The sequence below is a fragment of the Passer montanus genome, unplaced genomic scaffold (assembly GCF_014805655.1).
Source record: "Passer montanus isolate IOZ18808 unplaced genomic scaffold, ASM1480565v1 scaffold14, whole genome shotgun sequence".
Lineage (NCBI taxonomy): Eukaryota > Metazoa > Chordata > Aves > Passeriformes > Passeridae > Passer > Passer montanus.
The window spans coordinates 7,339,507-7,362,680 of NW_024360941.1; the positions used below are offsets into that span (position 1 = coordinate 7,339,507).

The 23,174-nt window shown below is 35.7% G+C and overlaps 1 long non-coding RNA gene across 1 annotated transcript; it reads left to right on the forward strand.

The window, feature by feature from the left end:
- The first annotated feature begins 312 nt into the window (after positions 1-312).
- Positions 313-22,722, forward strand: LOC120498042. The gene is made up of 3 exons (XR_005626623.1): positions 313-422; positions 6,724-6,772; positions 22,651-22,722. It is a non-coding gene; the product is annotated as an uncharacterized LOC120498042 (long non-coding RNA).
- The last annotated feature ends 452 nt before the right edge of the window (positions 22,723-23,174 follow it).

The following is a 23,174-nucleotide window of genomic DNA, read 5'->3' on the forward strand; positions in this document are numbered from 1 at the left end:
CCATAGTTACTCAGGTAGACCCAAGAATAGAAGAATACTCCCAGATTTTTTTTCCCAGTGTAACAAGTGGAAATATGCTCAGGTCTTTTGAATGAAGGGTCAGGTAGGTTAATATTTAATTGAACCTGCCTTGAATATTAATGCCTGGGGATGCCTGCTCAGGAAGACACACACATCAATGTTTAAATATAGTCCCTTTCCAAGAGGTTTTGAAGCATGCACTAACCTCTGAGCTTAGTAACTCCACTTGTTTAAGCACTCTGTTCTGCTCCCTTTATCCTGAAGACTGCTGCAGCTGGGACTTTTTGCGGATGATGGTGTAAAATGTAGAATAGCATCTCACAAATGAGTCAGCCATGCTCCTTCGGGCTGGAGGAATGCTGACAGCAGTTCAGCTGTATTAGAAAGACAGTAGCTAGAGGGTAAGTGCCATGACTATTCCCTTTTGCTCAGGTTTCTTTATGCTACACCCAGTATGCCTTGTTCAGTTTTGGGCTCCTTGGTTCTAGAAGGGATTTGTTCAGCCTGGAAAAAAAAGTCTGTAGTAATAACTAGTTTTCCTCCAGTACTTAAGAGCTAAAGAAGAGCTATGACCAGGCTTTTCAGGCAAGTACAGTGAAATAAATAATGACAAATGACAGTCACCACAGAAGCAAGACAACAAGTTTGTACTTTTATATATGAATAATGTTTTTCATTATAAGATTGGTGAGGTACTGAACAAAGTGACACAGAAAGGTACTGGAGTTTCAGTACCTTCTTTAGATTTTCTGAAGATATTAAAACTTTTACAGCACAGAGCTATTTTGAAGTATGAAAATAGCACAGACACATTTAGAATTACAAGAGTGGATTTTTAATATAATTACTAGTATTTATTGTGTGATTAGGTAATTGCAATCTTCTCTGAGTCTTTTTAATGTTGAAGACAGATAGATCTGGATATTTCCACTATCTGGATATTCCCACCATCCAGTATACTAGTGTAGCTTTTTGTTTCAGGTGTTTATGTTATCACTTTACTGGTTTAGAACACGTCAATAAGTTTCTGGAGTCCCAGTATATAGCTGAAGCAATGTCCAGAAGGTATAATTCAAGATCATAAAACACCATACTTTGTACAGGCCTCAAAATGTAGATTTCCATAATTTACATGCCCCTTTAATTCTCAATATTATTTCATGTTCTATTGAAGAATAAATATTGATTACTGTGAGTTTTCTGTAATTGTAAGTCATAAATACTCAAAAACTCTAAAACCATTTAATAAGGAGCATTTTCTCAGAAACAGGACCATTTAGGAGAATTGAATTGGAATATTGGAATTATTTTTGTCTGGAAAAATCAGGTTGAGATTGGTTTTAAATATCTTTTGTGTAGAACAATGTAAGGGTATTCCATGGAGGAACATGTGAACATAGTGGTATCGGGATTCTCATTGGAGCTGTAAGTGTTGTTACGAAATTAACTTGCTTCTATTCCTTTCACAAGTGAAGACCTAAGATTCACAGAAAGGTGTTTTCAATAAAAGAACATAGTAAAAGCAACAGTTAGCTTTTATTTGACTCATATTTCCTCTCAGTACAATAAATTTTGGCTCTTCTTTATGGCTAAGATGACAAGTGCCTTTTAAGACATGTTGTAAATGCTCTGTATCTTTATGTAACCTTCATGTAATAATTTCTTAATACTCTTGTAGATGAATAATTACATGATTTATGAAAAGTATATTGAGGTCATTTGATAATATAACTAGTTATTAATATAAGAATATTGATATCAACTGGAGAAAGTAATTACCTGGCAACACTTAAGCAAATTCCTTCCAAGCACAGCAAGGCCAGAGCGCTCGTTCCAGAGGATGTTAATACTGTTTCAGAATTTGAGATGATTTATATCAGAATCTAATAGTTGCTTATTTTTGAAATAAAAGAAAAATAAGCACTTGTTAAACCCAAATGAGACAGCTAAACACAATATTAAATGAGTAAAAGAAAAAAAGATACAGCTCATACTTAAAAGGCATCTGGAATTTTGAGGGGAAAAGAGTTTTAATCACGCCTAAAGACTAATTTTAAAACACTTAGGTAAAGCTGCCATGGTTTACTGAAGTTGTAGAGTGGCAGTGGAAGCAAAAGTGAAACACCAGGTTGTTCAGAGATCTGTGCTCAAGCGGAGGCATAAGCTAAGATTTGGTGGAAAGAAAGAGACAGGACAATTCAGGACTCCTGCTCTTCAAAGTCTTGCCTGAACTTCTTATGTGCCTTTTCTAGGTAATTTACTTGGCTATTATCTTTAGGGGTTTTGGAATTATTTTTAGGCTACAACCTCTAGACCTGTTAAAAGATATTCAGGGTATCCAGTCTCCCTAAGGCAAAGCTAACTGCCATAAAGGAGGTTTACCTATTTAATTCTTGCTTTAGCTATTTTTAGTGATTGTTTATATAGAAGGAAAGACAGTCAGGTCCCTCTCCCCTTAGGGCAGACACTTCTGTGTTTTTTAAGTCTTTTAATCCAAGGTATGAAAGGGCCCTGGAATTCTTTTTTGTTTGTTTTGTGGGTTTTGTTTATCTGTTGTCTATTTTGTTTTAGATTGTCACTTTTCAGTGTAATAATGTTACTAGGGCTAATGTTGATCATTATGATTATTTTACTTCTTTCAACAATGATAGCCCTATGACTGGACAATAAAAATAGTGGAGTTACCATTTGGTAATTGCTTCCACAGAAACAGTAAGTAAGAGCTTAACCCCATCTTTTCTCAAAACTGCTGGTAGCTGGTTTTTAGATAAAATTATTTGATATTTATCTAGAGACATACAGTAAGCAAAATTGTAGAAGCAGTGACAGGGAAACTCATGGAAGAAAAAAAAACCCCTTACTAGGGATTTACTCATAAAAATCCCACAAACTAGAGCCCTTTTTCCTCAAATGAGACAGAACAGCTGTTAAGAGAGGAGGAAGTCAGTGGCAATAGAATTGAAATGATGGACAAATAAATTTCAAAACAATTGAAATTTCTGATGAAAACAAAAAGGAATTGTTCTTTCTTGTTTCAGTCTATTAAAATCACCCTGGAAAAAGTATTTTGGACTTTAGTTTGCAAAATAACCCTGCACGAGTATAGAACTAATGGCAGAAAATAAGCAAAAGGACATGAAAGGTCTTATGAGATTTTAATTAAATGAAATTAAAGTTGAGACAAGATTTTTGGTTTTGAACTACACTAAATATTTAGACTTGAACTGAATGTACTAAAATGTAACCTTTAATGACAAGGAAATATAGTGGTATAAAAAAAATTGCCTTCTGCCTATTGACATAGCTAGATCAATGTTTGATTAGTTCACAGATGGTAATTGAATTAAAGCTTGGAAGTGTAATGGATAGAACATTGATTTTTCCTGTTGATTAATCAAGAAGCAACAATTTAGATGCTGAGATAGAAAAAAAAGTTTGCCAGAAAGTATAATTGCTACTAAAACACACATTGTAAGGCAATGACAAAATCAATAGAAGACTGAAGCCATGCAAGTCTGGGTACATCTAATTGCTCAAGATTATTCAGTCTAAATTCTGTATTGGCTTTACACTACCAATAAACTTATTGATTTCAGCATGAAATTTGGTCTGGTACCTACAGAACACTGTACTCTTTTTTGTTTTCCTTTCTCACCAGGGGTCTTGCTGAAATCAATAGCAGAACTCACATTAAATCTCAATAATGCACGATCATGGAATATTGATACTGAGCATCAATAAGAGACATTTGTATGAAAAATGGGAGAAACAACTGAAAAATGGAGATAACAATGACAGCTATAATGATGAAGCTGTTGCTTTGCTACATTAGTTGCCTGGTTTAAATCCATTGAAAAAAAATCATTTTGCATACAGAGGCCTATGATAAGGATCAGTACTTGGATAAAGAATCCAGGAAAGCATATCTGTGTATCCTTAACTTCATTTGTATGAGTAAAGTCAGTAGAAGTCAAATGATAGTTCATTCAAGTATAAAATTAAGGATGTATAAAAAGATTTTTTGCTTGATCAATTGAAATATACAAAATAAGTAAGTACCCAAATATCTTATGCAAATGTCCTTCAAAAGCTTTGTCTTTTTCTCCATGTGACAGTGGATTTGTAAAGATGTACATTTTGGAGAAGCAGACTAACATTTGTTCTTTTTTGAACTCATATTTGTTTGAACAAATGCATCATATTTTAATTTTCTTTCTTTTACTGTTCCAGAGAGCTCAACAATTACTGTGTGATGAGAGTCAGACAGCACTTACAATGTGGTTTTGTTGTCCCCACATGCCTTTCAAAATCTGTCCAATATCAGGATTTTGTATTGCTCCCCAAGTTCCCATTTGGGCTAGTCTGTGCAACTGTCAAACTTTGTAGCTGAGTGACATTTAGAGATGAATACTTCTAATGTTTCCACATTGTGTGCTTTGCTTCCCTATTGGAACTATAAAGACACTCCTTTATTATGCTTTAACATATAATCATTACCAAAACGGGCTCCATTTAAACAAAAGTACTTTCAGAATCCAAAGCTTTGATAATTTGCTGAGGCCTCAGTGGCTGAATGCAAATACGCCTGCCTGTCTATTATGCCAGATGTTCCATTAGAGATATGATAGCTCTTTTCAATCTCAGTGATTAATATACTGTGACATCTATAGATGGATGGGAATTGAAGCTGATTCTATGTTAGAGGATACTATCTGGTAATTTAGGATATGCATCTATCTCTCTATATACATGCACATGCACCTTTTACATATGCAGATGTAAATGGAATTCTAGAAGATGTAAATGGAACTCTATCAATTTGGAAAAATTTAATTATAATTAGAAATATTTTTAAACCTGTCTTGTTTTTAAACATAGTCATTTTCCTCTAGACATTATCTTTCCTTCACTTGCTAGCCTGCTGAATACCATCTGTACTTATATACATTCCACATTTCACTGAAATGGAAGGCTGCTGGAAACCTCCAGTCCATGAATGAGGACTTACGATTTTGAAAGAAATTATTTTTTCCCACGTCAGAAGAAATTAACATTTTTTATCATGGCCATGGAAAATGAGAGATGTGGACCCTGCCTACTTAAAGAAAATGCACTATTTTGGGAGATTCAGCAAAATCTTGGTCGATTATATTAACAACACAGAAGTTTAATGGGATCAAAAGTATTGCTTGATTGGGAAAGCTGCAGATCTCCAAGCAGATCACATCACATACCCACTGCAGAAAGTAAGGTGGTTAACTGAAAACCATGTCTTCTCAGATAAGAGAACCAAATGTTTAAGTGAGGTGACAGAGAAAAGTAGAATGTCATTTTCAAAACTGAGACATAAAAAGAAGCTCATTGAATGAAACCCTCTGCCCTTAAAGGGATTCCTGTGGAGAGGAGAATGTAAGATATGTGCTGGACTTGCAAATTTAGGACAGAGTTGCTTTGTGAAAAAAATTATTCTGGGAGCAGAGGTTGGTTCAGTTGGACAAATCATAAAAATCAAAGAATATGCTGAGTCGAAAGGAATCTATCAGGACCATTGAATTCCAACTCCTGCTGCAGGACACCCCTGGAATCACACCATGTGTCTGAGAGCATTGTTCAAACACTTCTTGAACTCTGTCAGGCTTGGTGCTGTGACCACTTCCCTGGGGAGCTTTTTGTAATGCCCAACCAACCTCTGTGTGAAGAACCTTTTCCTGATTCCCATCTCAGCTTCATGCTTTTTTCTCTGGTCACTGGGTCTTGTCACTGGTCACCAGAGAGGAGAGATCAGTGTCTGCCCCTCCTTTATCCCTCACAAGGAAGTTGTAACTGCAGTGAGGTCTCCCCTCAGTCTCCTTTTCTCCAGGCTGAGCAGACCAAGTGACCTCAGCTTCCCATATGGCTTCCCCTCAAGGCTTTTCCACCATCCTCAGGCTCTCCTTTGGCCTTTCCTCTTCCAACTGGCCTTGGGTAGAGTTATATTTGTTAGATTCACTGTTACCTGTTAGATAAGGTTCAGCAATTTTCTGGCTGAAAGTCCTCACTATCTTTCCTGTAAGTGCTCTGACCTCCAGGCTAGAGAGAATGGTTTGGTTTTGTCAGATTCTTAAGGAGCAAGGCACACTTTGATTTGACTTTCTCACTACAAATATTCATGGGATTCTGCCATTTGTAATGTAGAGGCTTATTGACTGAATGAGAAGGAAATAACATTCACATTTTAGTTGTTAATAACAAAATCCTGGTATTTTCCTCACTTATAATAGTTAAGATATTAAAACATTAGGGTAAAAATATATCAAAGGCCAGTTACATGGTTAGCAGTTAGTTTACATTCACTAATGTTCTTATGAAAATAATTTTTTCAGAATATTTGGGGAATATATATATTGAATAACTAAGAGTTTCCTCAAAACCACTATTCTAAACTCAGAAATCATTACAGAATTGAGAAACAGATATATTTTTATACAATGTAGCATCTGCTGTGTACATGCATGCTTGTGTATACAAACGCATATCTACAACTGCCACGGAGTATGCCATGGGCAGTTATGTTGAAGGCCACTTTGAGGAGATACACAGCAACCATAAAGCAGCAACACACAACAGCAATACCTGAGCAGCTTTCCTTGCTCACAATCACCTCAAGAAATCTGCTACAATTTCATGCAAAGTCATATTAATTACTCCAAATCTGCATTTCAGCTACTTCACTTCATGAAGCCTTGATCGCCTCCTGGAAATATTGGGGAAGGTAATTTATTTCTGTGCATTGTCTGTACAGGGCATGGGATTAGGCATCTGTACTTATTTGAATGGATGCTGCCAAGTGGTTATCACTCTGGATTTTAAGTGTCTTGCCCTTTGACCTAAATACAGATACCTAATTATTTCCATCTTTAAAAATTATCCTGCCTGGTGATTGATATGAACTCCTGTCTGTTAGTTATAATTAGTGTGTACAACCTTGTGATTGTTGCTTCATTAATGAAAATAAGTTTAGACTTTGATTTATATTGCACATTTTTAGCTGCATCCCAGTATCTCAGTTATATTTCTTGGTTTAGCCACCTAATGGGCTACAGAGTTTAAGGCTTTGTCTGTAATAGTTCCCAAATCTCTATTTAGGTCGATGCCCTGATGCTCACTTTTCATTTAGCAGCTACACACTGTTACTTTTTTTGGATCCAAACTCATTAGTCTGTATTTATCTGCATTTGTCATCTATGAGCCAGGTGCATTTATTATTTACATCATTATGCATTGAATTGCTTTTCTTCATTTGTGGTTCTTTCCAAGCACAGCTGATCAAGTATTAAGAGCTAATCCCAAACTTACCAAATCGCTATATTTCTTTTTACTGATTTGAAGAAAAGAAACACTGAGGTTGGTTCCATACAATTTATACAGTTGTCTACAGCAACTTGGACAGGTATTGGTAAATCACAAATCTTCACTAATTACTCTACATTCGTAAATTATCAGCCATAAATCATTGCTCACATTGTCCTGTCTGATATTGACTGTTCTTTTTTTTTAATTTTTAAAATTATTGTCATTCCATGGCAAAGAAGAAATTGGCATGATGTGTTGATGCAAGTAAGCATATACCTCAAATATCAATAATCCTGTTTCACATACCTTCAGTGCATTTGATTATCTGAGGGTGAATGGTTTTCTTTCATTAGCAGAACTCTACATACAGTGCTTCTCAGATGCATGTGCAAAAATGTGTGAATACTCTTTGAATGGCTACACAAATGGACATTGATTTCTTGCCTGCTAATACATAACCTTATCATTAATTTTTTTTATTCAGTTTTAAACTATATAATTCAATTGAATCATATTTTACTGCTTGGCAAGGTATAGAACTCCTGATTATAAATCAGATACCCCCTTCAGATATCTGCTGGAAGCACAATCTGCTCTATGTAAAACACTTCTTATGTAGGTTTCTATTCATATTTATCACTACATTCCACTCAATATAATCAAAGCACCATCATAAAAAACACTGATGATCTTAAATATGCTTTCCTACAGTATTATACTCTTTGAACTCTTGGTTTGTTTGTTGATTTATTTATTTAATCTTTCTCCTTTTCTCACAAGGAGGAAGGTCCTGACTTTTGTTGCCAGGCATAGGTCATTAGTTGACTTTATGCTCAACTCCATAGTTTTGGGAAAATGTATAATTTATTTATTTTTCCAGTTTCAAGTGATCTTTTGAATTCTGTATTTAGCACATTCTTAGTGAAGTCTGGCCTGTAAGACTCATTGAACAATATCTAGAAATTTGCAGACAGGCACAGTAACTAGGTAAATGCTGGAGACAGGAAAATATATTTCTCATTGGATAAAGATGGACAGATATACTCAACAGTAAAAAGAATGTATGAAAGTTATCTTTTTATTTATGTACTTAAAGATATTTTCAACGGTCTTAAAAAATCTGGTCACACATTTAGTGCATGAGCACCTATTAATGAAAAATACAACGGTGTAAATTAAATACATGAATGGGGGAGAGGAAGAGTGCTGTTCTGAGCCATGTCAGGGACATTTTTCCTCCTGGATGAGAAATGGTGTAAGCACAGTAGTTCCAAAATGCCTGTAAAACAACAGAAAGACTTTTGGCAGATAGACCAGGTCAGCACAGACTGAAGATCCAAACCTAAACAAAACATCATCATTACTACAGAATGGTAACTGTCCAAGTAAAATCAATTCTTAGTAAGTTGTTCTGCCTCTGGTCATTGCATTAGCCTCATGTTAGCCCTCCATTACAAGGTGAATGCTAGGTTCTCTTTCTCTACTCATATATTGAAAAATATTGATATTTATAAAAAAAATTCCTCCATCAGCCTTGTATATTATGAACCCTTTTCTGTTCTTTTGTTCGCATCAAATCCCCTCTGATTTTGTAGTACATATTTGTACTTGCAATTGCATAAATAATTTCTTAGGGAATAGTGTATAATTTTCAGAGCTTATTTAAGCAGGCATTATATTATAATACATTTAATCTAGAAGGTTGTTACATCCAAGTATCTTGATAAACTCATATTGATTTGTTTAACTGCCCTAAACAAAATGGATACTATCATTTCTCTTGTTGTTGATTAATAAATGCTCTGTATTTTCTATCTTTTTTTTAATGGTTGGCAGAATGTGTCAGGGAAATGGAAGTATCTTCTGAAAACTGCAACATTAATTTTTTAAAAAATTTATTTTCATGTTATATTTAGAACTATGATCGTTGCAAAGATTTATACTCTCACAAAATATAGTGATGAGATTTCAAAAAAATAGATCTAATAGTTCCCTTTAGAAAATATGAAAATTATTTTAGGAAGAAGTGACTGTGAATTATACACAGTGTCATCTATAATATTCATGTGAAAAATGTACAAACAAATGTGAAATTTATGAAAACCCCCAGTCATTCATTGTTCCTCCAAACTGAATGAAATCATAAAATTGTTTCTGGAACATTCTCGGCAGGCTTCAAATGTACTTTTCAATTATATAAGAGTCATTCACCATCTGTCAACCCCCATATCTGGTGATTTATCTATATGATGACTCACTGCAGGGTGCCGTAAGTATCACCATTATTTAATCAATACTCTGTCTATTTGCACCCCTCTTGACAGCTTGTGTCCATATCATTCATTCATTGCCAGCCTACCATCAGCGTGGCAAGAAAGGCATCTTTGGCTGCTGTCTCACAGCAGCTGCTGCCTTTGGACACAGCTGTCCTGAATCCATCCCATCACGGCTGAGTGCATTCCCATTGCAGCACCAATAACCAGAAAGCTGCTCCAGCCCACACTTCTCCCAAAGGAGAAATGGAGTCTTGCCTAGGGAAGTTGACATCTTGAGGAAAGACAATCATCTGATATAAAGAAAAGTGAAAAGGAGATACTGTTTCCCTTTCCATGGAGATAGAGCCTCTCCATGGAAAACATAACAAGGTCTGGTGCAAGGAAAATCACATGGATGTCCCTTATTTCTCACGCAATTCAAATTGTTCCCTGTGGGAGAGAATTCCTCTTCTCAGTCCTCTCATGCAGGAGGTCATGGAACCAGAAATGCTCTGTGGAGTGGAAATACCTGAGATTATTAATCAAAAGCTGCCTGCAATGCTGAAATTTGCTCAGTATGAATGCTGAGTCGTTTGCTGTTAGCAACATGGGAAGGGCCTGTGGAGAGATTAGAAAAGGAAAACCTGTGAGACAATGCATATGAGTTGCAGATACATCTTGAAAAGAAGCTTCTGCTACTGTATACCACAATTTCAAATTTTATTAACTCATGCAATTCAAATTCTCACAACAAATCAGCATATACTACTACTACTTTGTCAAGTCTTGTCAAGTTTATCTTTCCTTGTAATCTGGTAGTTTCATGCCATCTCTTTTCCCTAGGAAAGTTGAGAAAGGGTCCTCTTTTGAAGTAAATTCTGCTCTGTTTGTATGCTTTATGCAAGTAACCAGTCTGGATAAACTTAATCAAGGGCTCTTTATTCTATGTGATTGGAATCTGTTAAAGAAAAGAGTTTCCACATGGAACAATTAGTGACTGGACTAGATCTCCTAGCTACAATTGCCTCTTTTGGAGGATATTCTTACAAATTAATTAATTTTCACCAGTGAGTGTGGAAAGGAAAGAAAGTAGCGCAATGTTTCTTTAAGCAGAGTAAAGAAAGGAACACTCATTTTCAACAGACTCCCATTTGGTTAGTTAAATTTTACAGTGGCATAAATTATGGTTTCTAGATTTGTTATTAATTGACTATAGAGTTTTGAAATGCATCAGAAGTGAGGGTCAGCTATATAAATGTTAATTTCACTGGTAGAGTGAAACAGAATTTAAAATTTAATGAGAAACACTTATCTGGAGTAGAAATAAGAGAAAAGTTATTACAACTTCTAATGGTATAGGTGTACAGGTGTTAAGATTTAACCCTGCTCATGGGAGAGGTTGAAACAATTCTCATCAATAATGCAGATTAATAAGGATAATGGCATGAAATTCATAGATCAACCTCTGTTTGCACCCAGAGAATCATAAATTATTACTCTCTGACATTAGGTTAATCAGTGTACACTGATCCCGGGAGAAGTTTTTCCAGGTCTTTTCCTCTTCTGGCTTGTTTTCTGGCTCCATGGAAGGAAGAGTCACCTTGGAATTTGGATGACCTTACTCTTTTCCCTCAGCTCAACACAGAGCATCCACACAGAGCATCCTTCTGTCAGTGATGAAGCAATAAAACACCTTTCTCAGTTATTTTAAGTTAAATACTCAAAAGCATAAGTGCCTAAAATATAGGAAGTGATTAGTATTCTAAGAGGGGACACCATGAACACAATACTTCACCTTATATAAATAAAGCAGGTAATAAATATAAATGAGGAGATAAGGCTACAGCTAAAATATGCAGAAGAGATGTAAGAGATTAATGTATGCTAATGAATTTCCTTTGAAATAAGGAACCATAGCCAAGAAAGGAAAACTTGTCCTAATGATATTAGATAGAAAAAATATGGATCACAATTGCTGGCAAAGGTTCTAAATGTGGAAATTCTCATCTGCTTTCAAGCAATTTTATCTCCAGCATTAGCCAGGTGCTGGTTAGCAGGTGCTAACCTGACACACGTGAGTGGTCAAAATGGAAACTGGCCCCCAACACTGAATATGAACTTAAGTACAAGAGCACATTCACTTAGAAAATCCTGAGGAGACATAGAAAAAATCCTGACAATTCTCACTTCAAGTTCCAGCCCAAGACTGATTATCAGGGACCTTCTCCCTATTGCAATAAAAGTAGCAATTAAAAAAGGAAAAATAAGTCACCCTAGATGGCCAGATGCAACCTATGCAACCTGAGAAATGTATAAGGAAACACTGACAGGATACACACCATTTGCTTATGCATTCTTGCAAATACATAAAGATGAAATACTTGTTTCCTTTAAATAAACAGAACAATAAGTCCTAAACATGTTGCATGTTATTGTACAAAACTGGCAAGTAATGGAACATTTTTAATGCTCACATAAATTAAACAAATATGAATGCAATTGCCTTGAATGAGTTGGGACTTCCTCATAGTACTCTAAGCAGACACATTCCTTCTTCTAAGATGAAAATGCAAATGGCCTTTCTCAATAATAAATGAAACAGACTGGTTAATCAATCTGTTATTTCTTTGGTTTTGTGGCTTTTTTTACATTCCTAGCAGAATAAACAGATTCAAAGCCTACAGTATACTAAAATATTGTCTAATATTTAGTAGATTTTTTTGGTTTTGCTTTGTTTGAAGGAGCAATAATCTAATAAAAATAATTATACACATTTTTCCTGATTTTGAAAAATTGAACTCTTATTAACTCTTCTAACTGTAAATGCTTCTAAAATGCTTTTAACTGTATGATGTAGTCACATTGATGGACTCTAATTGTTTATGTTTTTTTCCATTGCACAGAGAGCTGCAAGCCAAATTACCCATTTTGCAGGCTTTTGCTTTATGATCCACTAGCCTAGAGCATCAGAAAGAGGTTCTTTGAAACTCTAAATACTAATAACCTTTCCATGAGTAATCTGTTCAGTCTCTGGTACTTTAGTATTCTGTCAGTCTAGACAAGACCGATGTGTCCAGTTAAAGAAAATGAAATGAAGTTAAAATCTAATTCTACTCATTTAAATTGTACACTCCCATAGAATTGCCCATATTGGCACTCAGTTGTTCTGGGACTTCCAGCTGTATTTTTGTTCAAAGAGTAAAACTATTAATTCATAGAGTTTAGTTCTTTAGGCTCTATACGTCAACATGATCAATGTTTGGTGCGTAAATTCGATTTAGATTCAAGTCACATTTTACTGAGAAGCTAGCTCTAAAATTTTGTAAGAACTCCATTTTAGGATAGCTTTAAGCAGATGGCTGAGTTGGTTAAGAAATTAGGCTTTCTCAGTCAGTAGACCATTTTTGAGTAAGGGTGTAATCTATTGCTTAGTTTCACAATTGTCTATACTGTCATGTCAATCCTTTCTGAAGTTTGGCAACCATTCTCCTAATTTATAAAAAATAGATAATGTGTTGGTTAGACAAGAGTAGAGTCAAAAAAGTAGGGGTTATGTGTTAAAGAACCAGTGCAAAGTCACTCAGCACACTTGACACCTGGTGAGATTTCTTGGTATTTATTAAATACCAAATGGTGACATTTAGGAAGACAAAACCACATAACCTGCTGTTATTAGCTGTCAAGATGCTGTTGCCTATATGAGCATAACTAAAATAGCAGCAGATATGTTTATGTGTATACATGAATAAACACACGTACACCAGGAGCTACAAAATCACTGAGCCTTATGCTGGTCCATGTATTATTTAGCATTTTATTATTCACTTATCATATTCTGTCTTCAAAAGGTTATGAGGTGATACGACTACTCATCCCCTTTGTCCTTTTGCACCACTTGGCTCTGGGATATCTGCTGATACTGATGGGCATACTGGACTTAGGTTTTGTGTGTGTTTAGTCACACACCCTTTAGAAAAATTGTTCATGGACAACCTGCTGAAAAATTCTGAAACCTTCAGAATCTGAAACTACCTTTTTTTCCCCCTCTCCTTTTTTTTTTTTTTTTTTTTTTTTTGTCATTTTATACCCACACTTGCTTTTCAGGAGTTGTGTTGCCAGCCCCTTCTAAAACTCATTTATTGCTCTTGTTGCTCTGAATAAGTGTGACATCCTCATAAGAACATTGGCAATAAGCATGCAAGGCTTTGACTCTGTGTATTGATAGTTCACTAAAGAGTTAACAGAGGGGAGATTTGGAGTGAGTGGTTTTTTCTGACCATCAAGGCAGAAAGGATTTGATAACAATGGACATTGCGCAAAACTGATTTTCTTGAGGTTTCTTTTTCTATTAATTTTCAGTTTAATACAATTTGGATTAAAGTTGTTTCTAGTGTGAGAGTGTTACATATTGACCAGAAGATGTTTTTATGCAAGAACTAAGCATCATACATTGCTAATAAAATAGATCACAGATGATGTGTTCCAGAAATACAATGCATTATTCTCGCCTTGGACTGTTTTGGAATTGTTTGGGAATATTTGCTTGCAAATCCTGATGATATATATTCATTACTGATACGTATCTACGGCTTGGAATTATTAAGCAGATAAAGTACAATAATAAATGAATGGGGGAAAAGAGATGTAAAATAAGAATGGGCAGAATGGAATGGTTTTTTGATTTTATTCTAGGGTGAAGCAAGTTGTCCTGGCAGCTTTATCAGGATGTGATCTGCCATAAACCTGGGTAGTTTTATAAACCTGGGGAGTTTTTGCATATGTATCAGAAAAATAGATTAAAAAAGCCCAAGCTTTCCTTCTTTGTAGGTTTTTTCAATAGTCTACAAATATCAAAAAATAACAGGGGTTTTTACTAAAAAAAAAGGTAAATATTTTTACTTAAAAAAAGTTTAAAAATTGGGTTTTTTTACTAAAAAGGTAAAGGTAAAAAATTGTCTTTTTCAGTCTTGGAAAAGACAATTGTTAGTTTTTGCATTTGCCAAATTATTAGTGGGAGATGGTAAACAATGTATGATAAGGTAATAATGGCTTTTTGTAGTCCATAAAAACAATCAAAGTGTAAACAGACAAGAAGACTTTCAGGAAATTCTGGGACAGCCTCTGAAGTGTTAGTGACACCTTTGGAGATGGATGCATAGATCACACATGTACATGCTGGAGAGAAGAACCAACAGAGTCTAAAAACTGTAAGAAAATGCACAATTCTATGTGTAAGATGCCAGTTAAAAGATTTGTATCCAGATTTTTAGGCTGGTAACTCTGCCATTTAATGAGCTGCAGACTAACATTACCAAAGGAAAAGACATAACTGCAGGAATGGAGATCCTGGAAGAGACTAAAAGCATATGCAGAAGAAATACCATGCCAGTATGATTGGCTCCCCCTGAATCAATGGCTGGTAGTTTAACCAGGATGTCAGTGATTCCTAGAGATCAGTAGTAAATCAGTGTCATGATGTTTCAGAAGCCTCTGGTATGCCTAAAAGTAGCTTTTCATCAGGCAAAAGAAATCAGACATAGTGAATTCACACATTGCAAATGACATTAAAAGCAATACATAATTCTACAAGATTTCTAGCTGTGCCGTGACATTACCTATTTGCTGCCATCATCCCAAATTTAAAAGCTGATCATCAAAACCTAGTGAGATAGAACAGACATAAAATGAAGCCACAAGAATAATTTAACCCAATCTTAATTGCAATGATTTATCATTGTCCAGTAGGCATTGCAAAAAAAATTAACAAATCTTGCAGAAAGATTAATCAGTACCCAATAATAAACCCAGTCTGCACACGATACATAAAATTAAACATGAAGTTTCCTCATGAGACTTGGATTATTATTTAAATACTTGAATTATTATCAGTTTTGTGTTTCTAGTCTGCAGAATTTCCATTTTTGCTTTAGCTTTAAATAAAATCCCATTTGTGCAGAATTGTTGTGATAGCATCAAGAGCCATGAAACACAGAGTGCTCAGTGCTGCTTTGTGATGAGCTTGGCCTGCAGCAGTCTCCTACCTTGCTTCTCTTCCAAGGAGAAGCCAGGAACCTGATGAGGTCCCATGTGGATCTGTCTGCTTCATTCCACCCAGGTCTTCCCTGAGGGGTTCCAAGTCCCACCACTCCTGAATGCAATCCTGTTGTGACAGGCAACCACTAAGAGCTGCTGGAGTCATGTGAGCCAGCTGGTGCTGAGAGTGACAGCGCTGTGATGGGAAGCACTGTTGGGACACATTCAGCCCAGGAGCTGCACTGGGAGCTGCATGTTCAGCTTCAGATGGTGGGAGCTCAAGTGCTGACACTTTGTGTACCCAAGGGCCCAGAGACCTGTGGCCCAGCCAGGTGACCAGACACTCAGGGACACAGAAGGAGCCAAGGATGCCTGACCTTTGCCCCCTTAGACTGAAGTTATAAAATCCCACAGTTTTTTTTTGTTTTTTTTTTTGGGCTCCTGCCTCAGAGGCACCAACTCAAACTGTTAATTATTGCACTGAGATTAAAGGATAAAGACAACTGAGAATCTGCTATGAGAAATCTAGGATTGAGCTAGTAAGGAAACCTGGTCTGACTGTGTGTCAGGTGGTGTTGGTGTGACTGCCAAAGTGTCTCCTGGATGGTTGAACAGAGAAGTTCCCCAACAGCACTCAGGGCTCTGTCTTCAAGAGATCAATGCAGAAACCAGCTGGGTGTCCTATGATGGAAAGCATCTCATGATGAACCCAAGCTCCTGAGAGATTAAGAGAGACGCTGAAGTTATAAAATCCCACAGGTTTGTTTTTTTTTTTTTTTGGGTTCCTGCCTCAGAGGCACCAACTCAAACTGATACTTAATTATTGCACTGAGATTAAAGGATAAAGACAACTGAGAATCTGCTATGAGAAATCTAGGATTGAGCTAGTAAGGAAACCTGGTCTGACTGTGTGTCAGGTGGTGTTGGTGTGACTGCCAAAGTGTCTCCTGGATGGTTGAACAGAGAAGTTCCCCAACAGCACTCAGGGCTCTGTCTTCAAGAGATCAATGCAGAAACCAGCTGGGTGTCCTATGATGGAAAGCATCTCATGATGAACCCAAGCTCCTGAGAGATTAAGAGAGACATTCAGTATGACAGTTCAGTTATTTATATCTTACTCAAAACTTTGAGAGTAAACAAGTGACTCATAATTTTGAGTGAGGATCTGTCTGTGTTTAGCATATATAGACCTGAAATATTTTTTGAAAACAAACCTTGAGTAATTATTTTCTATATTAGTAAGCCCACATTTTTAAATGCTGGCCTTTGCTTGAAACTATCATAATGAGTCATAAATACCAAGTGGTTTAGTGCCTTCCTTGTTCAGAAGATCTAGTTCTCTTCCAGGTTTGTGGCATAGTATGCTAGGCATGCACAGCAGATGAAAGCAGTATCTTGCCATCAGGAAGGGCTTCTCGTCCTGTTTTCCTTGCTGGGGTTACAAGGAAGCCTGTGAACATTCCTAGAAAGGCTGGAGTTGAGAAAAGAGGAGGTTAACTTATGGACTTTAGGGAATTCAGAAAACTGGGCTCTCCTAATTTAGAGCGGCTTCTTTCTCAAATAGGTAATGACATATTGTGTCACCATAGGAGTAGCAGCTTCATAACTATAAGATATGGGGAAGTATTTCTCCTTCTCACAGATTGAACTGGCAAATAATGGATGTTTGTATGACATGATGAATTCAATGGGATTATTTAATCCTTTCAGCAAAACACAACTTCTGACAAGAAACATCCATTAACTGCTCTTCCTACCCTCAGGGAATTTCTCTCTGATGTCTTTAATTAGACTTTTAAAAATGGCCTGATCTTATTGCATGGCATTTTCTCCAAAATTCCTATGTGAATAGAATTTTATCAAATGCTTGAAGGTACTTCCTATTTGAAGCTTAATCAATAAAACAAATAAGTAGATATATTAGGGGACTGCAAAAAGTATTAGACAAAATTACGTAAACAATAACCAAAGTGTTTCTTATGAGAGGATGTTAAGTTTAGGTATAAGAAAGGGTTTGGCAGAAGTTATCAGATGACCATATGAGTCATTCATTTCAGTGTGTGGGCTGAGATCTGGCGGGTGACTAAGATGTTCCTTGTTTTCGTGTTTAGGTACTTTATTTTTGGAATGTTCTCCTCAAGTGTTATCTATACTAGAAAAATTACTTGAAATTATAATGTATAGCTTCTGGTAATAAAGTAGCTGAGAACTTGTGCATAGACAAGTATGGTAGAGTTGATGACTGTCAGCATCCTGATTGTGTCATGTTATTCATTCCCCCTTTTTTTCTATGGATGTGAATATTTTTGAAATGATGGAATATTTGGTTTGAGTTAAAAATAAAATACTCCATAAAACAATCAGAAAAAGTAAAACAATAAGCAAGAAAATACTAAACTACAAAATTACATGCTGCAATAAAATGATAAACTGCAATGCTGGCTTTTCATTCAGTGTTTTATGGATGTGCTAAGACTTTATAGTGTCTCCTGCTGTTAACAGCTCTTGGGCTAATTAGCAGATGCTTAAAATCTCTAAAGATTTGCCCCAGAATTGCTAATTACCTCCTCTATAGCCCAGACAGAAGAGAGGCTGTAAATACAAGGTATGCACCTTTCAGACATGCACTCCTCACTCATAAGAAAAATCATGTGAGGTTTTCTGAAGCTCCAGTTTTTGATTGCCTCAGGATGAGGTTTTTTTTAAAAGAGGTTAAGATCTGGTCACATTCTTGCCTCTGATCTCTCACATTTCAAGAGAAACCTGATGACCCTGACAGCAGTGATACTAGCTTTTAAGTGAATAAAGTCTTCAAGAGAAATGCTTGACAGTCACAGAAACAGCACCCATGCTTATAAAGAGCAAAGCTGCTCACTGTGATAAATGGTGTCCATGTAATATTTATGTGCTGTTTAACACAAGCACGTTTAAATCCCATAAAAAACTAACCAAGCAAAGCTCCTCATTTACAATGGAAACTTCAGAAAGTGACTTCCTTAGCTAGTAGGCTGATACTTTGTTTGGAGATGACTGGGATTTTATAAGGCTACATTTCTGCATTTTAAAAAATGCATCAATGAGCACTGACAAAATACTCATCTTTGAGAAAAAAAAATCTTTCTCAACAACCTACATTTTAGGGAAGTATCTACAAAAGGTACTTCTGTGTAAACAAATGTATAGTACAGAAGAAACACTGTCATGGTTTGAATTTCTGTGTCCAGTTTTGTAATTTTTTTCACCTCTTTAACAACTTTGTGTAAAGAACAGAAACACCTACCTTCAGTAAAGCTAGTTTTTCTAATACTGTTATTAAATAATCATGGCTCATGTAAGGCTCTGATGGATTTTTTTATCTCGAGTGCTTTTTACAGAATAAGTTATTCTTGTTAGCTCAGCTTAACATAACAACTGTCAAAATTGGGCCCATGCTGCTTAGAACTCCATTAGTCATGGTGACAAAACACTTATATCTACCTATTCTTAGTTCAGTCCCATACTATTTTACATCTCAAGGCCTAAAAAAACTCCTAAGAGTATAGAGTGGTTGTACATGCCAGAGGTAAATGTTCCAAAGGTCCTTTGAAGGAAAGGATCATATCAGTTTCAATTAGAAGCAGATTCTGGTGAGAGCATTTTGAAGATTTTCCTGAAAAGGATGTTGAGCCTCTCACAGGATCACCTCTCCATTAGAGTTTCATGTAGTAGTAATACCCAAATAATGGATTTGACCTCCTTTACCAACACAGAGCTAAAATCTGTTCCTGGCTGTGCTGCTTTCAGCTAGGATAAAAATACTTTTTTACACAGGACTTGGCATGAGTCAAAGTTTTGAACATGTGCTGTACACAGTATTGATAACACAGGGGTGTTACTGCTGAGCAGTGCACAGAGTCAAGAACATTTCTGCTTCTCACACTGTCCCACCAGTGAGGAGGCTGGAGGTGCTCAAGGAGGAGGGAGGGGACACAGCTGGGAGAGCTGGCATCCCTGCTGACCAAAGGGGTATTCCATAGCATACAGTGCATTGGTCAGTATATAAATCTGGGGGAAGAGGACAGGGGGACATTTCTGGGGAATGCTGAACACCTGGCTGCCCATCAGTGAGACATGGTGAATGAATTCCTTGTTCTGTTTTGGTTGTGAATGTAGCTTTTGCTTTACCTATCAATCTGTCCTTATCTCTACCCACAAATTTTCTTTTACTCTTTCAGTTCTCTCCCCACCCCATTCACTCTCAGGGGTGAGTGAATGAGTACCAGTGAGGGTCTTGTTTGCCACCTTGCATTATACAATTACATTGACCTAATGGTTTAATTTTGTTTGGAAACTCTTAATGTCCAATTTTAGGACTTTAAGTGCTGTTCAAAAGAAGAAGTGTTAGCCTTTGATGGTCATGTATGTTTTAAGAAGGATGAGAGTAAGTGGCGATGAAATACATTTTATTAATCAGTATCTGAGTATTCAAATTTTCATCAGACTAAAGATATGAACTGCTAACACCCTTTTCACTTTAATAACTGTCTTTGTATTTTTAACATCTAATCATCCTAATGAATCTTGAAGATGTTACACATAGATTTAATTCTTAGGGAATTTTTTTGCATGTCTTATCAGTGAGCTGAAACCATTCCTGATTGAGTTAATTTGATGCACTTAAAAACATACTTGGAATAATGAGTAAGCAGTACATAAAATCACAAACCTTAACAAGAGTTAAGTAGCATTCTATAGAGTATTTTGTGTCTGATATTTATCAACTGGCTCAACTTTTCTACTGCACTTTACCCTGGTATAAAAGGGCACTGCTCAAAATTTGTGACACTGCTGTCTTTATAGTTTCCCTGTCACAGAGAAATAAAATAATTTTTGTCTGAGATTCAGAGGCTATATTTTTCCAAAGATGCAGGCCATTCAAATGCACAGGAATGGGTACAAAAACTACAGTAGCTAAAGGGATCTTTCACTTATAGGACAAAATCTGGGGTTTTGCCAGGAAAGAGGAATGAAAACGCAGGGCTTTAGATGCCACATTTAATTCACAGTTTTGCGCTTATGAGAAAAAACCCAGTTTGACAAGAGAAAGAAAAGTTGAGAAATTATATATCCATTCATTAGTATATTCCTTATAGACACTCTGCTATAATGTCTGCATATATAAGCATTTTATGAGAACTCTAAATTGAGTATGTTCTATGTTGGTTCAATCATGGTTTCTGTCACAGTTGTAATAGTATTGAATGAGATCATAGGTTTTGTACAAGGAAAGTGCTAGTTCAGATTCTAAGGGATGTTAAACCCCTCATCATTTAGAAAGAAAAAACAGTTTTGGCTCCAGAGAAACTGTGACTTCTCTAGTCGCTACCTTGTTTGAAGCAGTATTTGGTATTTGCACTTAGGTTTAAATGTACTTAGGTGTTTAAATGTTCGATATTTTAAAAGTTTAAAAATCAATTTGACTTTTTGGAGTATATTTAGAAGACATTAAATGTCCAGAAAGATGAAAACAACTATCAAAATAGGTGTTTGAAATGAACAATATAAATTTACTATCAGCATTTAGAATTCTGCTTGCTCAGAATTTGCTTATATGGAGAACTTCAACATTAAGCAAGATAAATTATGTCAAAATAAATCTGTCATTCTCTGTCATGCTGTTTTCTTGTTTGAATTGTTGTTGTACGGTGTCAGTCATCAATGTGAAATATGTGAAAATTTATGGATCAAAAATGTTCTATGAATTCTAGTTATTCAGCTAGCAGGCATATTTCTTTGTGTTTTGTAATTTAAATACAAAACTGTGTGTGACCCATGGCACAATTCAGTGCATTGATCAATGCATAATGAAGACTACTGAAAATGTGGACTGAGTAACAAGCAGTAGCAGAGATTGAAACTGCAGCTAGTAAATCAGAAAATATTTTAATGTTTCTTCCTAGCTTACAATGTTTTGAAGTAGAAATAAAATTTCTTTACTATTTACACACACACATATATATATATATATATATATGTATATACTCAAAGTCCCTGAGAAAGGACAGACTTGAAACAGACTCAAATGGTAGAAATTAAGGCACTGCCATTTCCCATGCATTCCTGGAAATTCTTTACATTGACAGTTTGGGTTTTTTCTGTCCTTTGTCTACTCATATTTTATTATTTAATGCATTTCTCATTACAACAAATAGATGGCATCAAAACTCACATCAGACTTTCTTCAGAAATGCATAAAAAGTCTTTGAATGGATTTAAAATGGAAAGGAAGGGAATGTAACGTGAAAAGTACTAAGAACAATGTAAAAGCAAAGTATGAAATTACATTTATGAAAATGTAAAGAGAGTAAAGAGGCACCATTATTTGTGACTATCTTAAGATTTTAGTTCTCTTTTGAAAGTAAAGCACTTAAAGAAGGGATCATTCTCTAACTCTAATCTAGTTAAACTAAAGTAATTAATTGTAACTGAGCCACAGAAAACCCAATTTTTATTTTATTTGCTCTCTAGTCAAACTCCCACAGAGCTTCTCTCTTTTTTTTTTCTCTTAAGGGGAAGTGAATAAAAGCCTAATGTGTTTCTCTCTCTGATAGAATAAGAATAGCAAATGGATGAAAAGCTGTTACAGCTGTTAGAGTCTGGCCATACTAAGCCTAACAGGCACCCTAAAGGGATGGTTATGAAAGTGGGAGCATATCAGGGTATCAGTAGCAGACCATAAAGGGTAGCAAAATCAGACAAAGAAGGCAGGGTAATCAACATACCTATGCAGAATATAATGGTAAGTTATGTGTTCTTCCTACTATGATAGATGCCTAAAGATTTTTTAGCTTGTTATATATATTTCATATATTTGTAACATTGTAGATTTTTAATATATAGTTGTATGATTTCTAGTACTTTTCCTGACCTTTCTCACAATAAGCTCACCCTTACTAACACAATTTTAAAATTCTGTCTAGTCTTATGCCTAAGAAAATATTTTTGACCAGGACATTTTGTTTTGCACCAGAACTTGAGACATAACAAGAAATGGGGCAAAGAAGACCCCGGACTAACTTTGAGGGACTGACCCAAGGGTGAGTTACTGGAGCAACTGATCTGCTGGATGTACCTGCCAGATATATTAATTAACTAGCCTTATAAAAATTGTTGAAATCCTTTATCATGTGTGCATACAGCCATATTTGTGCACCTGAAAACTTTCATTAAAGAGTTGATTTATGTTAACTTAATACCATTTGGAATTTTTTTGTGTGTTTTTAGAAAAGATTTTATGTTTTCTTGTCCTTTGTCCTGCAAAAGTGGTACTCCAGTGAGTGTCAAGTCATAGGTAGCTTTATAAAGGAGGATAAATCCATTTGCAAAGCAAAAAAACAATACAGACATTACCTTAGATTCTACCCTGAAGATAAAGCTTTAAAACATTTTTTTCAAAGTATTTGAAATGTTTTGACAACTTGCAATGCATTTTTTTATTTTTAAAATTTTTATTTTATGTTAGAACTTTTTTAAAAAACTCTATTATTTACCTTT